The sequence below is a fragment of the Stenella coeruleoalba genome (genome assembly GCF_951394435.1).
Source record: "Stenella coeruleoalba genome assembly, chromosome: 19".
Classification (NCBI taxonomy): Eukaryota; Metazoa; Chordata; class Mammalia; order Artiodactyla; family Delphinidae; genus Stenella; species Stenella coeruleoalba.
In genome coordinates, this window is record NC_137165.1 from 29,724,325 (window position 1) to 29,744,898 (window position 20,574).

Sequence of the window (20,574 nt, forward strand, 5' to 3'; positions counted from 1 at the left end):
GGTTCTGGAAGAGCATGCTGTCCTGGAAAGACTGCTGTGGCCATTTTTGGAGGACACAATCTGCCAGAATGTTAACCTGATCTCTCTCTTTTTCTTTTTAATTGTGGTAAAATACACATAATATAAAACTTACCATTGTAGCCATTTTTAAGTGTGCAATTTGGTGGCATTAAGTACACTCGCAGTGTTGTGCAATTATCACCACTATTCATTCCCAGAAACATTTCGTCATCCCAAACAGAAACTCCAAACCCGTGAGACAATAACTCCCTATCCTTCTTCCAGCCCCTGGTCACCTCTGTTCTGCTTTCTGTCTCTGTGAATGTGCCTATTCTCAGTACTTCATTGAAGTGGAATTCATACACTATTTGTCCTTTTGTGTCTGGTTTATTTCACTTAGCGTAATGTTTTCAAGGTTCTAACATGAGTCTCTTTCCTCATCTATAAAAAAAACGAAGAATAGAACAGGGCTGCTTGGAGGATTTAATCCGGTAGTACATGTTATGGTGTACAAATTTCTTGATACTCCTCCCATCAAAAAGTGAAATCTAATTCCACTTATACGGACTGGCCTTAGTGACCTGTTTCCAATGAAGGGAATGCAGCAGAAATCGGGGTCTTCTGAGGCTTCGTCATAAAAGGTGATATGACTTTTGCCTGGCTGTTGGGACACTTGCCCTTGGGACTCAGCCCTTTCTTCAATATTGCATAGAGAAAATATATCTGCTGCCAGGAAAAGCCCCTAGCATTAACTGTTAGGTGTGTGAGTGAGTCAGCCTGAAGACGATTACAGCCCAGCCTTCAAGCCACCACCACAGACGCCAAGTGGAGCAGAAATGAGCTGTTCCAAGCAAACCCTACACAAGTTACAAAGTCAAGAGCAAAACCAATGTTATTTTTGTGTTTTTACACAGCAGTAGATAACCAGAACATAAGTTTCTGTTCTTATGTTCAAAGCCAACCAACCAACCAATCATCATTTCCCTCTTCTTCCTTGTGCCCCCAAATGACAGCCAAGTACTCGGAGAAGGTGACCTCACCCCAACTCAGGGGTAACCAACATGGTAATCCCATTCTCTTGGCAGCTGGAGGTGGACATGTGACCCAGTTCTAGTCAATGAGACATAATGGGGAGATCTGCTGGGGTACCTCCAGAAAAGACTGCCTGGCTCTTAAAAAGAGATACAGAGAGGGCTTCCCTGGTGGCGCAGTGGTTGAGAGTCCGCCTGCCGATGCAGGGGACACGGGTTCGTGCCCCGGTCCGGGAAGATCCCACATGCTGCGGAGTGGCTGGGCCCGTGAGCCATGGCTGGTGAGCCTGCGCGTCCGGAGCCTGTGCTCCGCAACGGGAGAGGCCACAACAGTGAGAGGCCTGCGTACCGCAAAAAAAAAAAAGGAGATACAGAGAGAAAGAGATGGTGTCATGACTGTGTGGGATACCTGCAACCACTGAGGTCATTTTTTTAAACCAGGAGGTAAGCAGAAATGAGGGCAAAGCCAACAGGGCAAGAATGGCAGTGTGGGAAGTTGGAAAGACCCATTGATGACAATGTTGCGGCACTGAGTCAGCCAATCCTGGAACTGCCCTTCCTTGGGAGTATATGATGGTATGTGAGATGAAAACTTTCCTTATTTTTTAAAGTTGGGTATTTTGTTCATGGCCACCAAAAGTAACATCCTAACTGACATGTTTATGTCAAGTGTGGTATATTATAAGGAACATAGGAACACAGTCAGTGGAAATAAATGTCAGCTGTGATGATGATGATGATGATGATGAAGAAGAAGAGGGCGCATTCTTGGAGAGCAGAATAGTCAGGTGATAATAGCAGAGCTCCCGGATTTTGAAGAAAACGCTCCCCTTTATGGGGGAGTGGACAAGTAGAATCAACAGAGGACAAGGTGACAAATAACCAGGAAATGAAAGAAGCTGTGAAGTATGATGCAAGCCAAAGAGATGAGATTACAGGTATCTCCCACTTTCTGAAAGTTCACATTACACTATTTTGCTTTTACAAAACACCTACCTTAGTCCCTGTTTTCAACAACCGAGAGACATCCACAGAGGATTTTCGCTTTTATGAAAAAAATCCATTGCCATATTAACGTACTATGAAAAAAATCCATTGCCATATTAATGTACTAATGTACATTTTTTGTAAAAGCAAAGTGATCTAGCTCAAATTATTTGAAAGCAGGAGGATACTCTTTGCTTTATGCCATATAGGAGCACTCTACTTTCAGATAGTGGGGAAAACCTGTATCAATACCAAGGGGTGATTCCACCACATAGAATCCTGCAGAGCAGATTCTCTTGCCATCACATCAGTGGTGACCTCAAAGGGGACAAACTTGACATGCAAAACCCAGGTGGTCGTATGTGCTGACACCCCATGAGGTGTTCTGCTAGATCAGTGATTCTCAGAGTGGAGCCCCCAGATCAGCAGCAGCAGCAACACCTGTGAACTTGCTAGAAATGTAAATTCTCAAATCTCACCCTACACCTATTAAATCAGAAACTCAGGGGTGGAGACCAGGAATCTGTTTCCACAAGTCCTTGAGGGGATTCAAATGCCTCTAAAGGCTGAGAATCACTCAGACTAAACATCTAGATGTTAGGAAATTTGCTCCTAAGGATGTTGTGTCTATGAATTGCCCTGTGGGGAGAAATGGAGAGAACTAAATCTGGGGACAAAAGCAATTCTTTGGGGGGAGGGGGTTGGTGAGAATTTCCTGTAGGGGTGTTACTGAGTCCAAGCTCTCTGCTTGCTGCACGACAGGCCAGTAAATCGGGAGACAAGGTGTTGAGGCAAGGAATAACGACTTTATCCAGAAAGCCCGCGAACCGAGAAGGTGGCAGACTAGGGTCTCCAAAAACCATCTTATTGGGGTCTGGATGCCAGTTTTTTTTGTAGAACAGAGAGGGGGAGGAGGTGAGGCAGTATAGTAAAAAGGCCATTAGTTTTGCCTGGCTTGGCCAGCATCAGGGAGGGGATGTGTTAATTTCTTCTTTTCTGCAGCCATTCACAGGTGGGCAGGGTCAGATTGTCTCCCTGTGAGCTGAACAAAGACACTTTAGTTTAACATGCAGGCTGAGGGGCAGGGTTCCCTGAGACAGGCCATTAAGTACGATTATAATAACAAAGGCAACGAAAAGCAAAGGTTAAAGTCAAAGCAACAGATCCAACATGGAGTCAGAATCGGCTCTTCCCTGTTACAGAGGGACGGAGATTTTTCTATGTGCAAGATTGAAGAAAGGGCTCTCTCTTCACTGTAAAATCAGAGGATGGGCAAGGACAGAAAAGATAGGCTAGTATCTAGAGTGCTTCGAGGGGACCCTATGAAGGATTTAAACTGTACTTTTCCTTTTTTCCTAGGACTCTGGGAATAGTCGTGTTTATGGTCTGGTTTTTAATTTTACTTTCCTCCTCTTTTATAGATTCCTCTGGCTGCCCCCAAATGTACAGCAGAGTCTTTCAGGCACTGGAGTTTGCATCCTTGAAATTCAGTCACACACTCAGCAAATGTTTTGTCTACTGTGTCCCAGGCATTTTTCTGTGTATTTAGGAAACAGCAGTGAACAAAGGCCCCCACCATGGTGGAGGATGGTAACTTCAGGATGATCACAAGATCCCTGGAGCACCACCCTGTTACCTCATCACCAACCGATCAGAAGAAAGTCACACACCATGGCAGCCCTCAACCCAAATTTTGCCTATAAAAACTTCTGCCCCCAAACCATTGGGGAACTCAAGGTTTGGGTTTTTTTTTTTTTTTTCAATATGTATTTATTTATTTGGTTGTGCTGGGTCTTAGTTGTGGCAGGTGGGCTCCTCAGTTGTGGCAGGCAGGCTCTTTAGTTGTGGCATGCAAACTCTTAGTTGCAGCATGCATGTGGGATCTAGTTCCCTGGCCAGTGATCAAACCTGCGCCCCCTGCATTGGGAGAGTGGAGTCTTAAACCACTGTGCCACCAGGTAAGTCTCAGTTCCAGGCTTTTAAGCCCAAGCCACCCATTCTCCTTGCTTGGTCCTGCAATAAACCTTTCTCTGCCCCAAACTCCGATATTTCAGTTTGTTTGGCCTCACTGTGCATCAGGCACATGAACAGAGGAGCAGCTCCGTCCTACATGGAGCAGCAGCAGATGACCCATGACCTAGAGAGGCAGACACTTGGGCTACAACAGATTTAGCAAGTTGGTGGGGTTTTTCATTAAATATTGTTGCTTTGTTAAGAAATGTAGTGGCATAATTGGCAGCACAGGGGAAAGGAACTACCTACTGGAAAGGGAAAGATTAAAAATACACAAGAGAAAAGATAACTGTGGAATAGAATTCCAGCCTCTACTTTTCAGCTTCTTTTAGTTTCCATCTTGCCGTAAGATTGGGAATTATCACTTCTGTTACTCTTTCCTTTTCCCCATGTAAAGACAGCTATTTCCCAAAAGGGTACAAGAGTGACCAGTGCTGCTGTACTTAGTTCCTGGTAGTTGGTTACCTTCCAGAGAGGTGACAAAGGAAAGGTCACTGTGTGCCATTGTTACAATGTGTTAAACAAATCTGACTTGAGGCGTATTAAACAGCTAGACGTAAAGAGTCATGACTCATTATGAGTCATTAAGGGATAGAAACGCAAAACAGAAACCACTCCACCTAACAGGTGGGGTCCTGTTAATAGAGCAAAGAGCTGCTCCCAGAATAGTACAAAATTGTGCAGCAACCCCACGACGGCAAAATAAATGCAGAAGTTTTTTGTTTACATTTCATAGAAGTTTTCTTAAGGTGACATTGCTGGCATCCATTTCTGCCTAAAGATAGTTGGCACTTCCTACATCATTAGAAAACTTAGATTTAAAAAAATAACTTTCCAAAAAGGGAACAGAGCACAGATTGCCTTCAGCCTTTTCTTTAAGTGTTGTATAAAGAGGTGTCATTTCTTACAGATAAGCAATGAGTGCTTTATAAAGTGGGAATACATTTTTGAGCTTTTTTAAAAAAGAAGTAATTTCTGTTAAAAGAAGCATTTGTTTGATGTGGCATTTCGAGAAGTTAGTTTTTTTGCTCTTAAAAGGTGACACTACTCTTTGTGTCACTTCAAGGGTTATTGCATCTGATAGTCCCAGTAACATCAGAGGGTGATTAATAATCCAATATTATTCATGGGTATTGATATTGAAGGTCAAACACTTTGTGTGTGTGTGTCTGTGAACCTTTTACATAGGGAAAGATGAATGTAAAGTTGCAAACTGAGTCTTTTTTTTTTTTTAATATGAACATTCCCCTATCCTCAAGAGTAAAGCAACAGTATTTTTACAGAACAACAGTAAATTAACACAGGTGTTGGCAAGCTGAAACTAAGTGCTCCAGGAGAAAGAAAAGACTCAGAGGATTATGGCAGATTTTTTTCCCCAGAGATGACCACAGCATTATTTCCCATTCTACATGCTCAATTACATTAAATGCAGACGGTCTAAACTCACTAATTAAAAGCAGATTGTCATTTCTGCAAGACCCAAATATATGCTGTCTATAAGAAATACACTTTAAATATAATGACACAGGTTAAAAGCAAAAGGATGGAAAAAAGATATGTCACGCTAACATTAATCAAAAGAAAGTTAGATTGTCTATATTAATATCACTCAAAGTAGTTTTCAGAGCAAAGAATATTAGCAGGGATACAAAGGGTCACTTCATAATAATAAAGGGGTCAAGTCACCAAGAGGATATAAAAATCCTAAATATTTATACACTTAGGAAAAAAAGCTTCAAATTACATAAAAAGAAGAGTGATGGAGGGCTTCCCTCGTGGCACAGTGCTTAAGAATCCACCTGCCAACACAGGGGACACAGGTTCAAGCCCTGGTCTGGGAAGATCCCACATGCCGCAGAGCAACTGAGCCCGTGTGCCACAACTACTGAGCCCACATGCTGCAACTACTGAAGCCCGTGCGCCTAGAGTCCATGCTCCCCAACAAGAGAAGCCACCTCAACAAGAAGGCTGCGCACCACAACGAAGAGTAGCCCCTGCTCGCCACAACCAGAGAAAGCCCATGCGCAGCAAAAAAGACCCAACACAGCCAAAATAAATAAATAAATAAATTTATTAAAAAAGAAAAAAAAAGACTGATAGAACTTCAAGGAAAAGATAGATACATTCAAAGTTTTAGTTAGAGATTTTAACACCCGTTCCCAATAATTAATACAAGTAGACACAAATCAGTCATAATATAAAAGACCTAAACACTATCAACCAACTTGACAAATTGACACAGAACACTCCACTCGACAATAGCAGCATACACATTAGTGTCCTTTTTTTATTGAAATATTGTTGATGTACAATGTTGTGTCAATCTCTGCTGTACAGCAAAGTGACTCAGTTATAGAGACATTCTTTTTCTATGGTTTTCCATTATGGTTTATTCCAGGATAGTGAATATAGTTCCCTGTGCTGTACAGTAGGACCTTGTTGTCCATCCATTCTATATATAATAGTTTTCATCTACTAACCGCAAACTCCCAGTCCATCCTTCCCCCACCCTGCTCCCCCTTGGAAACCACAAGTCTGTTCTCTATGTCTGTGAGTCTGTTTCTATTTTGCAGATAGGTTCATTTGAGCCATATTTTAGATTCCACATGTAAGTGATATCATATGGTATTTGTCTTTCTCTTTCTGACTTACTTCATTCAGTATGGTAATCTCTAGTTGCATCCATGTTGCTGCAAATGGCATTATTTCATTCTTTTTTGTGGCTGAGTAGTATTCCATTATATATATGTACCACATCTTCTTTATCCATTCACCTGTTGATGGACATTTAGGTTGTTTCCATGTTTTGGCTATTGTGAACAGTGCTACTGTGAACATAAGGGTGCATGTATCTTTTTGAATTACAGTATTGTCCAGATAGATGCCCAGGAGTAGGATTGCTGGATCCTATGGTAATTCTATTTTTAGTTTTCTGAGGAAACTCTACACTGTTTTCCATAGTGGCTGCAACAACTTACATTCCCACCAACAGGGTAAGAGGGTTCTCTTTTCTCCACACCCTCTCCAGAATTTGTTATTTGTAGACTTTTTAATGATGGCCATTCTGACTGGAGTGAGGTGGTACCTCATTGTAGTTTTGATTTGCATTTGTCTAATAATTAGTGATGTTGAGCATCTTTTCATGTGCCTATTGGTCATTTGTATTTCTTTTTTAGAGAACTATCTATTTAGGTCTTCTGTCCATTTTTAGATGGGCTGGGTTTTTTTGTTGTTGAGTTGTATGAACTGTTTGTATATTTTGGAAATTAAGCCCTTGTCGGTTGCATCGTTTGCAAATATTTTCTCCCATTCCGTAGGTTGTCTTTTCATTTTGTTTATGGTTTCCTTTGCTGTGTACACATTATTTTCAAGTGCACATGTAACATTTTCCAAGATAGATCATATTCTCAGTCATAAACCTCGATACATTTAAAATAATTCAAACTGTTGTAGGAAAATGGGACTCAAGAGGATGGTCATGTCCCGTGTCTCAGGTAAGTCCCTGGAATGGGCCACCAAGTGAGGGACCTGGGCTTCGTGCAGGAAAAAATTCAAGAGCCAGCCATAGTAAACTCAAAGCAGGTTTACTGAGAGAGAGACACTTTCCATAGGCACAATGCAGTCTGTCTCAGAAGGCGAGAGCGGCCATGGGAGAAACACACTCCACAGACAGAGTGTGGGCCATCTTTGAAGATGACAGCAGCCCCAAAATATGGGGTGATCAGTTTTTATGGGCTGGGTAATTTCATAGGCTAACGAGTAGGAGGATTCCAACTATTTTGGGGAAGAAGGCGGGGATTTCCAGGAATTGGGCCACCACCCAATTTTCGCCCTTTTTATGGTCACCCTTAGAACTGTCATGGTGCCTGTGGGTGTGCACTTAGTATGCTAATGCATTACAATGAGGATGTAACGAGGCTAATTGTCTACCAGAAGTTGAAGCTTATGCAATCTTGGGCCTAGTTGGTTTTAACCAGTTTATGTCGTATCCTCAATGGCGATGTCATTCTTTTAAAGGTTGGGCCCTACCCACTTCCCTCCTGTCTCAAAACTATGGAAAGATATTCTCAAACACAATGGAATTAAATTAAAAACCAGTAAAAAAAGACATCTGGAAAACCCCCAAATATGTGAAAACTAAACAGCACACTTCTAAATAACTGATGAGTCAAAGAAGAAAGGGACACTTAAAAGTATTTTGGGGCTTCCCTGGTGGCGCAGTGGTTGAGAGTCCGCCTGCCGATGCAGGGGACACGGGTTCGTGCCCCGGTCCGGGAAGATCCCACATGCCGCAGAGCGGCTGGGCCCGTGAGCCATGGCCGCTGAGCTTGCGCGTCCGGAGCCTGTGCTCTGCAACGGGAGAGGCCACAACAGTGAGAGGTCCGCGTAACGCAAAAAAAAAAAAAAAAAAAAAAAAAAAAAGTATTTTGAACTGAATGATAATGAAATCATGAATATCCAGTTTCCAGTTCCACATGTAAGAAGCTTGGAGTTGCTGTTCCTTCCTGACAAGTAAAAAGCTGAACAGACTGAAAAATCAACAATGCTGCTGCTTTTTTTTTTTTTTTTTGCGGTACGCGGGCCTCTCACTGTTGTGGCCTCTCCCGTTGCGGAGCACAGGCTCTGAACCCGCAGGCTCAGCGGCCATGGCTCACGGGCCCAGCCGCTCCGCGGCATGTGGGATCCTCCCGGACCGGGGCAAGAACCTGTGTCCCCTACATCGGCAGGTGGACTCGCAACCACTGCGCCACCAGGGAAGCCCATCAATGCTTCTTGAATCCATAAAAGAGGGGAGTACACAGGGCAAACCATTGCCCTCAAGGTTGGAGAGACAGGCAATAACAGGGAATCATGAATTACCAGAGCAGAGACTTGGGAGCTGAAACCACCTATCAGGGTTAAAAAATACAAGGAAACCCAGTCATAGGGCCCCCACCATATTGTAAAATGTATCTCCAAAAGCTCAACGTGTTTCCCACAGTAAATATCAGAGGAAAATCCCCTCAAGCTTCTGGCAGGCAAAGGAGAAAAGGTATCATTTTGAAATACACCAGAGCACTCTGGTCCTAACAAGGCCTGCCCTCAGGGTAAACTAATTAACCAGACCCTAAACTGCTGTGATTTTATCAGAGCCTAACTGACCTGGAGAAAGGAAAATACCCAATTCCAGCCCATTCTAGCATACTGTCCCACTTAGGGGGAAGAGGAAAAAACTGAGAAACACTGTGATGTTCACAGTTTAGAAGCATAGGCTCACTAAAATACCAAGACCTAAATAATAGTACTATAGAACACTTCCCCTTCTCCCACACCAAAGACCTATTTACAGCAGTACCATTTACCTAGTACAACAGGTTTGGCTAGCAAGAAAAAATTACAAGATATACCAAAAGGCAAAAACACAATTTGAAGAGACAGAGCAAGCATCAGAACCAGACATGGCAGAGATGTTGGAATTATCAGACTGGGAATTTAAAACAGCTGTGATTGATGAATGGATAAAGAAGATGTGGCACATATATACAATGGAGTATTACTCAGCCATAAAATGGAACGAAATTGGGTCATTTGTAGAGCCGTCGATGGATCTAGAGACTGTCATACAGAGTGAAGTAAGTCAGAAAGAGAAAAACAAATATCGTATGTTAACACATATATGTGGAACCTAGAAAAGTGGTACAGATGAACCAGTTTTCAGGGCAGAAATAGAGACACAGATGTAGAGAACAAACATATGGACACCAAGGGGGGGAAAGTGGTGGCGTCGTGGTGGTGGTGTAATGAATTGGGAGATTGGGATTGACATATATACACTAACATGTATAAAATGGATAACTAATAAGAACCTGCTGTATAAAAAAGTAAATTAAATAAAAGTCAAAAAAAACCCAGCTGTGATTAATATACTAAGAGAGTTAATGGATAAAGTAGACAGCATGCAAGTACAGATGGACAAGGTAAGCCAAGAGATGGAATTCTTAATAAAGAACAAAATGAAATGCTAGAGATCAAAAACGCTCAACAGAGGGAATTCCCTGGAGGTTCAGTGGTTAGGACTCTGCACTTTCACTGCCAAGGGCCTGGGTTCAATCCCTGGTTGGGGAAAAAAAACCAAAAAACACTGTAACGAAGATGAAGAATGCCTTAAATCGCAGCAATATCTTTACTGATCCGTCTCCCAGAGTCATGGAAATAAAAACAAAAATAAACAAATGAGACCTAATTAAACTCAAAAGTTTTGCACAACAAAGGGAACCATAAACAAAAGGACAACCTACAGGTTGGGAGAAAATATTTGCAAATGATGTGACTGACAAGGGATTAGTCTCCAAAATTTACAAACAGCTCATGTGGTTTAATATCATCAAAACAAACAACCCAATCGAAAAATGGGCAGAAGACCTAAATAGACGTTTTTCCAAGGAAGACATACGGATGGCCAAGAGGCACATGAAAAGATGTGCAACATGCTAATGATTAGAGAAATGCAAATCAAAACTACAATGAAATATCACCCCACACCAGTCAAAATGGCTATCATCAAAAAATCCATAAACAGTAGATGCTGGAGAGTGTGTGGAGAGAAGGGAACCCTCCTACACTATTGGTGGGAATGTGAATTGGTAGAGCCACTATGGAGAACAGTATGGAGGTTCCTTAAAAACTAAAAATAGAGCTACCATATGAGCCTGCAATCCCAGTCCTGCGCTTATATCTGGAGAAAACCATGGTCCAAAAGGATACATGCTCCCCAATGTTCATTGCAGCACTATTTACAATAGCCAGGACATGGAAGCAACCTAAATGTCCATCGACAGAGGAATGGATAAAGAAGATGTGGTACATATATACAATGGAATATTACTCAGCCATAAAAAAGAATGAAATAATGCCATTTGCAGCAACATGAATGCACCTGGAGATGGTCATAGTGAGTGAAGTAAGTCAGACAGAGAAAGAGAATATCATATGATATCAGTTATATGAGGAATCTAAACAGAAATAATACAATTGAGCGTATCTACAAAACAGAAATGGACTCACAGACTTAGAGAATGACCTTATGGTTATGGAGGTGGGGGGAGGGGGGAGGGAAGGAATAGTTAGGGAGTTTGGGACTGACATGTACACACTACTATATTAAAAAGGATAACCAACAAGGACCTACTGTATAGCACAGGGAACTCTGCTCAATGTTATGTGTTACGTGGCAGCCTGGAGGGGAGTCTGGAGGAGAATGGATACATGTATATGTATGGCTGATTCACTTTGCTGTGCACCTGAAACTATAACAACATTGTTATTGTTAATCAGCTATATATATATATATATATATATATATAAAATGAAGAATGCCTTTGATGGCTTATTAGTAGACTGGACGTGACTGAGAAAAGAATCTCTGAGCTAAGATATATATCAATAGAATCCTCAAAAACGGAAAAGCACAGAGACCAAAGACTGAAAAAAAAAGAGAACAAAATATCCAACAATTATGGGACAACTACAAAACGTGTAATATATGCATAATAAAAATACCAGAAGGAGAAGAAAGAGAGAAAGGAACAGAACTATTTGAAAGAATAATGACTCAGAATTTCCCCAAGTTAACGTCAGACGGCAAATCACAGATCCAGGAAACTCAGAGAACACAAGTAGGAACAGTACTTTAAAAGGCATATCATTTTCATGCTACATAAAATAAAAGATAAAGTAAAAATCCAGAAAGAAGTCAGAAGGAAAAAAAAACACCTTACCAATAGAGGAACAAAGATAAGAATTACATACAATTTCTCCTTGGAAATCATACAAGGTAGAAGTGAAATATTTAAAGTGTTGAGAGAGAGAAAAAAATACCATCCTAGAATTCTGTACCCTGTGAAATCATCCTTCAAAAGTCAAGGAGAAATAGAATTTTTCAGACAAACAAAAAGTGAAGGAATTTGCTGTCAGTAGACCTACTTTGCAAGAAACGTGAAAAGAAGGTCTTTAGAGAAAAGGAAAATAATGTAGGTCAGAAACTCAGATCTACAAAAAGCAAGGAAGAACACTGAAGAAGGAATAAATGAAATTTAAAATTTTATTTTCCTTATTCTTAGTAAGGAAACAAGATAACTGCTTGTTCAATACCCACAATGTATTTGATTATGTGTGTTTATGTATATATCTTATGTTTATGTATGCTTGCGTATACTTATATATAAGTGAAAGAAATGACAGCAATGATAAAAGGGACAGGAAGGATAAATTATGATAATTTTGTTATTTTTAAAATTGTATTTATTTATTTTTGGCTGCATTGGGTCTTCATTGCTGTATATGGGCTTTCTCTAATTGTGGCAATGGGGGGCTACTCTATGTAGCAGTGCACAGACTTCTCACTGTGGATTCTAGGTGCACGTGCTTCAGTAGTTGTGGCGCATGGGCTCCGTAGTTGTGGCTCACCAGCTCTAGAGCACAGGCTCAGTAGTTGTGACGCAGGGGTTTATTTGCTCCATGGCATGTGGGATCTTCCCGGACCAGGGATCGAACCCCTGTCCCCTGCACTGGCAGGTGGGTTCTTAACCACTGCGCCACCAGGGAAGTCCAGGATAATTTTGTTATTATAAGGTAATCACATTACCTGTGAAGTAGTATAGAGGTATTTGAAAGTGGACTTCGATTAGCCGTAAATGTATATTGCAAATTCTAAAAAAAAACAATAATTAAAAAAAATTTTTGTAAGTGCTAAGAAATATGCTAAGAAAGAAGACAAAAAGGAATCATTTAAAATTCAAACCATGAAAGACAGAGGAGCTTCAAGATGGCGGAAGAATACGACGCGGAGATCACCTTCCTCCCCACAGATACACCAGAAATACATCTACATGTGGAACAGCTCCTACAGAACACCTACTGGACGCTGGCAGAAGACCTCAGACCTCCCAAAACGCAAGAAACTCCTCACCTACCTGGGTAGGGCAAAAGAAAAAAGAGACAAATAGGGACGGGACCTGCACCAGTGGGAGGGAGTTGTGAAGGAGGAAAGGTTTCCACACACTAGGAAGCCCCTTCGCGGGCGGAGACTGCGGGTGGCGGAGGGGGGAGCTTCGAAGCCACGGAGGAGAGCGCAGCAACAGGGGTGCGGAGGGCAAAGCAGAGAGATTCCCGCACAGAGGATCGGTGCCGACTAGCACTCACCAGCCTGACAGGCTTGTCTGCTCACCCGCCGGGGCGGGCGGGGGTTGGGAGCTGAGGCTTGGGCTTCGGTCGGATCCCAGGGAGAGGACTGGGGTTGGCGGCGTGAACACAGCCTAAAGGGGGCTAGTGCGCCACAGCTAGCCGGGAGTCCGGGAAAAGTCTGGAGCTGCCGAAGAGGCAACAGACTTTTTCTTGCCTCTTTGTTTCCTGGTGCGCGAGGAGAGGAGATTAACAGCACTGCTTGAAGGAGCTCCAGAGACAGGCGCGAGCCGCGGCTGACCCCAGAGACGGGCATGAGACGCTAAGGCTGCTGCTGCCGCCACCAAGAGTCCTGGGTGCAAACACAGGTCACTATCCCCACCTCGCCTCCCGGGAGCCTGTGCAGCCCACCACTGCCAGGGTCCCGGGATCCAGGGACAACTTCCCAGGGAGAACGCACAGCGCCTCAGGCTGTGCAACGTCATGCTGGCCTCTGCTGCCGCAGGCTCGCCCCGCACTCCGTACCGCTCCCTCCCCCCGGCGTGAGTGAGCCAGAGTCCCCGAATCAGCTGCTCCTTTAACCCCGTCCTGTCTGAGTGAAGAAAAGACGTCCTCAGGCGACTTACACGCAGAGGCGGGGCCAAATCCAAACCTGAACCCCGAGAGCTGTGCGAACAAAGAAGAGAAAGGGAAACCTCTCCCAGCAGCCTCAGGAGCAGTGGATTAAATCTCCACAATCAACTTGATGTACCCGGCATCTGTGGAATACATGAATAGACAACAAATCATCCCAAATTGAGGAGGTGGACTTTGGGAGCAACGATTTTTTTTTTTCCCTTTTTCTCTTTTTGTGAGTGTGTATGTGTATGCTTCTGTGTGTGATTTTGTCTGTAAAGCTTTGCTTTTACCATTTGTCCTAGAGTTCGGTCTGTCCGTTTTTGTTTTTGTTTTTTAGTGTAGTTTTTAACGCTTGTTATCATTGGTGGATTTTTTTTTTTTTTTTGGGTTTGGTTGCTCTCTTCTTTCTTTCTTTTTTATAATTTTTTAAAAAAATTTTTAATAATTATTTTTTATTTTAATAACTTTTATTTTATTTTACTTTATCTTCTTCTTTCATTCTTTCCTTTTTTTTTCTCCATTTTATTCTGAGCCATGTGGATGACAGGCTCTTGGTGCTCCAGCCAGGCATCAGGGCTGTTTCTCTGAGGTGGGAGAGCCAAGTTCAGGACATTGGACCACAAGAGACCTCCCAGCTCCACATAATATCAAATGGTGAAAATCTCCCAGAGATCTCCATCTCAATGCCAAGATCCAGCTCCACTCAACGATCAGCAAGCTACAGTGCTGGACACCCTATGCCAAACAACTAGTAAGACAGGCACACAACCCCACCCATTAGCAGAGAGGCTGCCTAAATTCATAATAAGGCACAGATACCCCAAAACACACCACCAGACGTGGACCTGCCCAACAGAAAGACAAGATGAGCCTCATCCACCAGAACACAGGCACTAGTCCCTTCCACCAGGAGGCCTACACAACCCACTGAACCAACATTAGCCACTGGGGGCAGACACCAAAAACAACAGGAACTACGAACCTGCAGCCTGCAAAAAGGAGACCCCAAACACAGTAAGTTAAGCAAAATGAGAAGAGAGAGAAACAGCAGATGAAGGAGCAAGGCAAAAACCCATGAGACCTAACAAATGAAGAGGAAACAGGCAGTCTACCTGAAAAGGAATTCAGAATAATGATAGTAAAGATGATCCAAAATCTTCGAAACAGAATGGAGAAAATACAAGAAACGTTTAACAAGGACCTAGAGGAACTAAAGAGCAAACAAACAGTGATGAACAATACAATAAATGAAATTAAAAATTCTCTAGAAGGGATCAGTAGCAGAATAACTGAGGCAGAAGAACGGATAAGTGACCTGGAAGACAAAATAGTGGAAATAACTACTGCAGAGCAGAATAAAGAAAAAAGAATGAAAAGAATTGAGCAAAGTCTCAGAGACCTCTGGGACAACATTAAATGCACCAAAATTTGAATTATAGGGATCCCAGAAGAAGAGAAAAAGAAAGGGACCGAGAAAATATTTGAAGAGATTATAGTTGAAAACTTCCCTAATATGGTAAAGGAAATAGTTAAGTCCAGGAAGCACAGAGAGTCCCATACAAAAATAAATCCAAGGAGAAACACACCAAGACACATATTAATCAAACTATCAAAAATTAAATACAAAGAAAAAATATTAAGAGCAGAAAGGGAAAAACAACAAATAACATAAAAGGGAATCCCCATAAGTTTAACAGCTGATCTTTCAGCAGAAACTCTGCAAGCCAGAAGGGAGTGGCAGGACATATTTAAAGTGATGAAGGGGAAAAACCTACAACCAAGATTACTCTACCCAGCAAGGATCTCATTCAGATTTGACAGAGAAATTAAAACCTTTACAGACAAGCAAAAGCTAAGAGAATTCAGCACCACCAAACCAACTTTACAACAAATGCTAAAGGAACTTCTCTAGGCAGGAAACACAAGAGAAGGAAAAGACCTACAATAACAAACCCAAAACAATTAGGAAAATGGTCACAGGAACATACATATCGATAATTACCTTAAATGTAAATGGATTAAATTCTCCAACCAAAAGACATAGACTGACTGAATGGATACAAAAACAAGACCCGTATATATGCTGTCTACAAGAGACGCACTTCAGACCTAGGGACACATACAGACTGAAAGTGAGGGGATAGAAAAAGATATTCCATGCAAATGGAAATCAAAAGAAAGCTGGAGTAGCAATTCTAATATAAGAAAAAAATAGGCTTTAGAAAAAGACTATTACAAGAGACAAAGAAGGACACTACATAATGATTAAGGGATCAATTCAAGAAGAAGATATAACAATTGTAAATATTTAGGCACCCAACATAGGAGCAGCTCAATACATAAGGCAAATGCTAACAGCCATAAAAGGGGAAATCGACAGTAACACAATCATAGTAGGGGACTTTAACACCCCACTTTCACGAATGGAAAGATCATGCAAAATGAAAATAAATAAGGAAACACAAGCTTTAAATGATACATTAAACAAGATGGACTTAACTGATATTTATAGGACATTCCATCCAAAAACAACAGAATACACTGTCTTCTCAAGTGCTCATGGAACATTCTGCAGGATAGATCATATTTGGGGTCACAAATCAAGCCTTGGTATTTAAGAAAATTGAAATCGTATCAAGTATCTTTTCCAACGACAACACTATGGGACTAGATATCAGTTACAGGAAAAAATCTGTAGAAAATAAAAACACATGGAGGCTAAACAATACACTACTAAATAACTAAGAGATCACTGAAGAAATGAAAGAGGAAATCAAAAAATACCTAGAAACAAATGACAATGAAAACACGACGACCCAAAACCTATGGGATGCAGCAAAAGCAGTTCTAAGAGCGAAGTTAATAGCACTACAATCCTACCTTAAGAAACAAGAAACACCTCAAATAAACAACCTAACCTTACACCTAAAGCAATTAGAGAAAGAAGAACAAAAAAAAAAACCCAAAGTTAGCAGAAGGAAACATATGATAAAGATCAGATCAGAAATAAATGAAAAAGAAATGAAGGAAACGATAGCAAAGATCAATAAAACTAAAAGCTGGTTCTTTGAGAAGATAAACAAAATTGATAAACCATTAGCCAGACTCATCAAGAAAAAAAGGGAGAAGACTCAAATCAATAGAATTAGAAATGAAAAAGGAGAAGTAACAAATGACACTGCAGAAATACAAAGGATCATGAGAGATTACTACAAGCAACTATATGCAAATACAGCCTCTTCAATAAGTGGTTCTGGGAAAACTGGACAGCTATATGTAAAAGAATGACATTAGAACATTCCCTAACACCATACACAAAAATAAACTCAAAATGGATTAAAGACCTAAATGTAAGGCCAGACACTATCAAAGTCTTAGAGGAAAACATAGGCAGAACACTACATGACATAAATCACAGCAAGCTCCTTTTTGACCCACCTCCTAGAGAAATGGAAATAAAACCAAAAATAAACAAATGGGACCTAATGAAACTTAAAAGCTTTTGCACAGCAAAGGAAACCATAAACAAGACCAAAAGACAACCCTCAGAATGGGAAAAAATATTTGCAAATGAAGCAACTGACAAAGGATTATTCTCCAAAATTTACAAGCAGCTCACACAGCTCAACCAAAAAACAAACAACCCAATCCAAAAATGGGCAGAAGACCTAAATAGACATTTCTCCAAAGAAGATATACAGACTGCCAACAAACACATGAAAGAATGCTCAACATCATTAATCATTAGAGAAATGCAAATCAAAACTACAATGAGATATCATCTCACACCGGTCAGAATGGCCATCATCAAAAAATCTAGAAACAATAAATGCTGGAGAGGGTGTGGAGAAAAGGGAACCCTCTTGCACTGTTGGTGGAAATGTGAATTGGTACAGCCACTATGGAGAACAGTATGGAGGTTCCTTAAAAACTACAAATAGAACTACCGTACGACCCAGCAATCCCACTACTGGGCATATACCCTGAGAGAACCATAATTCAAAAAGAGTCATGTACCAAAATGTTCATTGCAGCTCTATTTACAATAGGCTGGAGATGGAAACAACCTAAGTGTCCATCATCGGATGGATGGATAAAGAAGATGTGGCATATATATACAATGGAATATTACTCAGCCATAAAAAGAAACGAAATTGAGTTATTTGTAGTGAGGTTGATGGACCTAGAGTCTGTCATACAGAGTGAAGTAAGTCAGAAAGAGAAAGACAAATACCGTATGCTAACACATATATATGGAATGTAAAAAACAAACAAAAAAAATGGTCATGAAGAACCTAGGGGCAAGACGGGAATAAAGACACAGACCTCTTAGAGCATGGGCTTGAGGATATGGGGAGGGGGAAGGGTAAGCTGGGACAAAGTGAGAGAGTGGCATGGACATATATACACTACCAAATGTAAAATAGATAGCTAGTGGGAAGCAGCCGCATAGCACAGGGAGATCACATTGGTGCTTTGTGACCACCTAGAGGGGTGGGATAGGGAGGGTGGGAGGGGGGGAGACACAAGAGGGAAGAGATGTGGGGACATATGTATATGTATAACTGATTCACTTTGTTATAAAGCAGAAACTAACACACCATTGTAAAGCAATTATACTCCAATAAAGATGTAAAAAAAAATAAAGAACATGAAAGGCAGAAAAAGAGTGGAAGAGAAAAATAGGAACAAAGAACAAGGGCGGCAACTAGAAAAAAGCAATGAATATGGCAGATATTAATCCAACTGTATCAATATTCACTTTAAACATCAATGGTCTAGATGTACCAGTTAAAACACAGAGATTGTCAGAGTGGATCAAAAAACAAGACCCAACTATGTGTTCTCTACAAGAAACCCACTTTAAATATAAAGACACATATAGATTAAAAGTGAATGGATGGAGAAAAGTACACCATGCTAACATTAATCAAAAGAAAGCAGGAGTAGCTATGTTAATTTCAGACAAAATAGGCTTCAAAGCAAAGAAAATTATCAGGGATTTAAAAAAAAGGCATTACGTGATGGTTAAGGGATCAGTTCTTCAAGAAGACACAACAATTCTTAATATATATGCACCTAACAACAGAGCATCAAACATGTGAGGCAAAAATGAATAGAACTGCAAAGAGAAATAGATGCATCCACTATCACTGTTGGATAATTCAACAATCCTATATCAGAAATGGACAAAGTCATAAGGACATCAGCAAATTCAACAACACTATCAATTAACTGGATATAATTGACATCTATAGACTATTTTATCCAACAGTGGCAAGATATACATTCTTCTCAAGCTCACATGAAACATTCACCAAGATAGATTACATTCTGAGCCATAAAACATACCTTAGCAAATTTAAAAGAATAGAAATTATACAATGTCTGCTTTCACACCACAATGGAATTAAGCTAGGAATCAGTAACAGAAAGGTAACTGGAAAATCCCAAAATATGTGGAGATTGAAAGCACTTCTAAATAACACATGGGTCAAAGAAGAAATCTCAAGAGAAATTTTAAAATATTTTGAACTGAATTAAAATTAAAACACAACTTATCAAAATTTGTGGGATGAAGTGAAAACAATGCTTAGAGGGAAATTTATAGCATTGAATGTAAATATTAGAAAAGAAGGAAGCTCTAAGATCAATAATATAAGTTCCCACATTAGAAAACTAGTAAAAGAAGGCAAGTTACGTCCAAATTTAGCAGAAAAAGAAACAATAAGAAATAGAGCAGAAATCAGTAAAATTGAAAACAGGAAATTAATAGAGAAAATCAATGAAACCAAACACTGATTCTTTAAAAAAAATCAGTAAAATCAATAGGCCTCTAGCCAGACTAAGACCAAAAAAAAGGACATGAATTACTAATATCAGAAATGAAAAAAAGAGATATCACTACTGACCCTATGAGCATTAGAACATTAATAAAGGGATACTATGAATAACTCCATGCCCACAGATTTGATAATCACTTAGCTTCCCAGTCTGAGGTGTTTGCACTTGGATTATTTCATTGATGACTGGAAGTCACCCAAGATATCTGTCCCAAGACAATGAAAATATCTGCCCAAAGAAAAATTCCTTGATTCCACTGTTAGCCATTAGACATGTATTTCAGGTGATTTTAGAATAGGTATTCTGTCCCTGCTTCCAGCCATCAAGGGTTCTGAAACATTGAGGTCCAGACCCAGAATGGCCCAATCCAGCCAGTATGGAGTGAATCCTGGTGGTGAGTAAACACTCAGTACTCAGACAGAAGAACATTCTGAATCCTGAATGATTCAGGAATTCTCAGTGGGAATTCTGTCTCACTGAGCTCCTGGCTCTAGGAGAGGGACTGATCTAGGCAAGACCTCTTCCAGATTTGACCTGGACGAACTGGTTGTCAAGGCTGGGTGAGAATTTACAACTTCTAATAGATGGATTAGCTCTTGTTTAATGGAGACAATATCACTGGTCTAGGGGTAAGAAATTGGGGAGCTTCAAACTTCTTATATCTTTTCCTGGAATAAACTATCCTCATAAGGCAAAGAACTGCTTTTGCATATGACACTGGATGGCAGACTAGCATTGAGTGTGGCACAATGGTGTTGCTGCCAGGGACCCAAAGAGGATGAGCCATGGGTCAGGGTGCAGGAAGAGTGAGGAATCTCTCTCGACATCCTTCTCAGAGGGGACACGTCTGAGAAAGCTGAGTTGGATCCTTCAAGGCCATGGGACCCTTGTAGAAAAGACAGGTGAGATGAGTACAAAACGA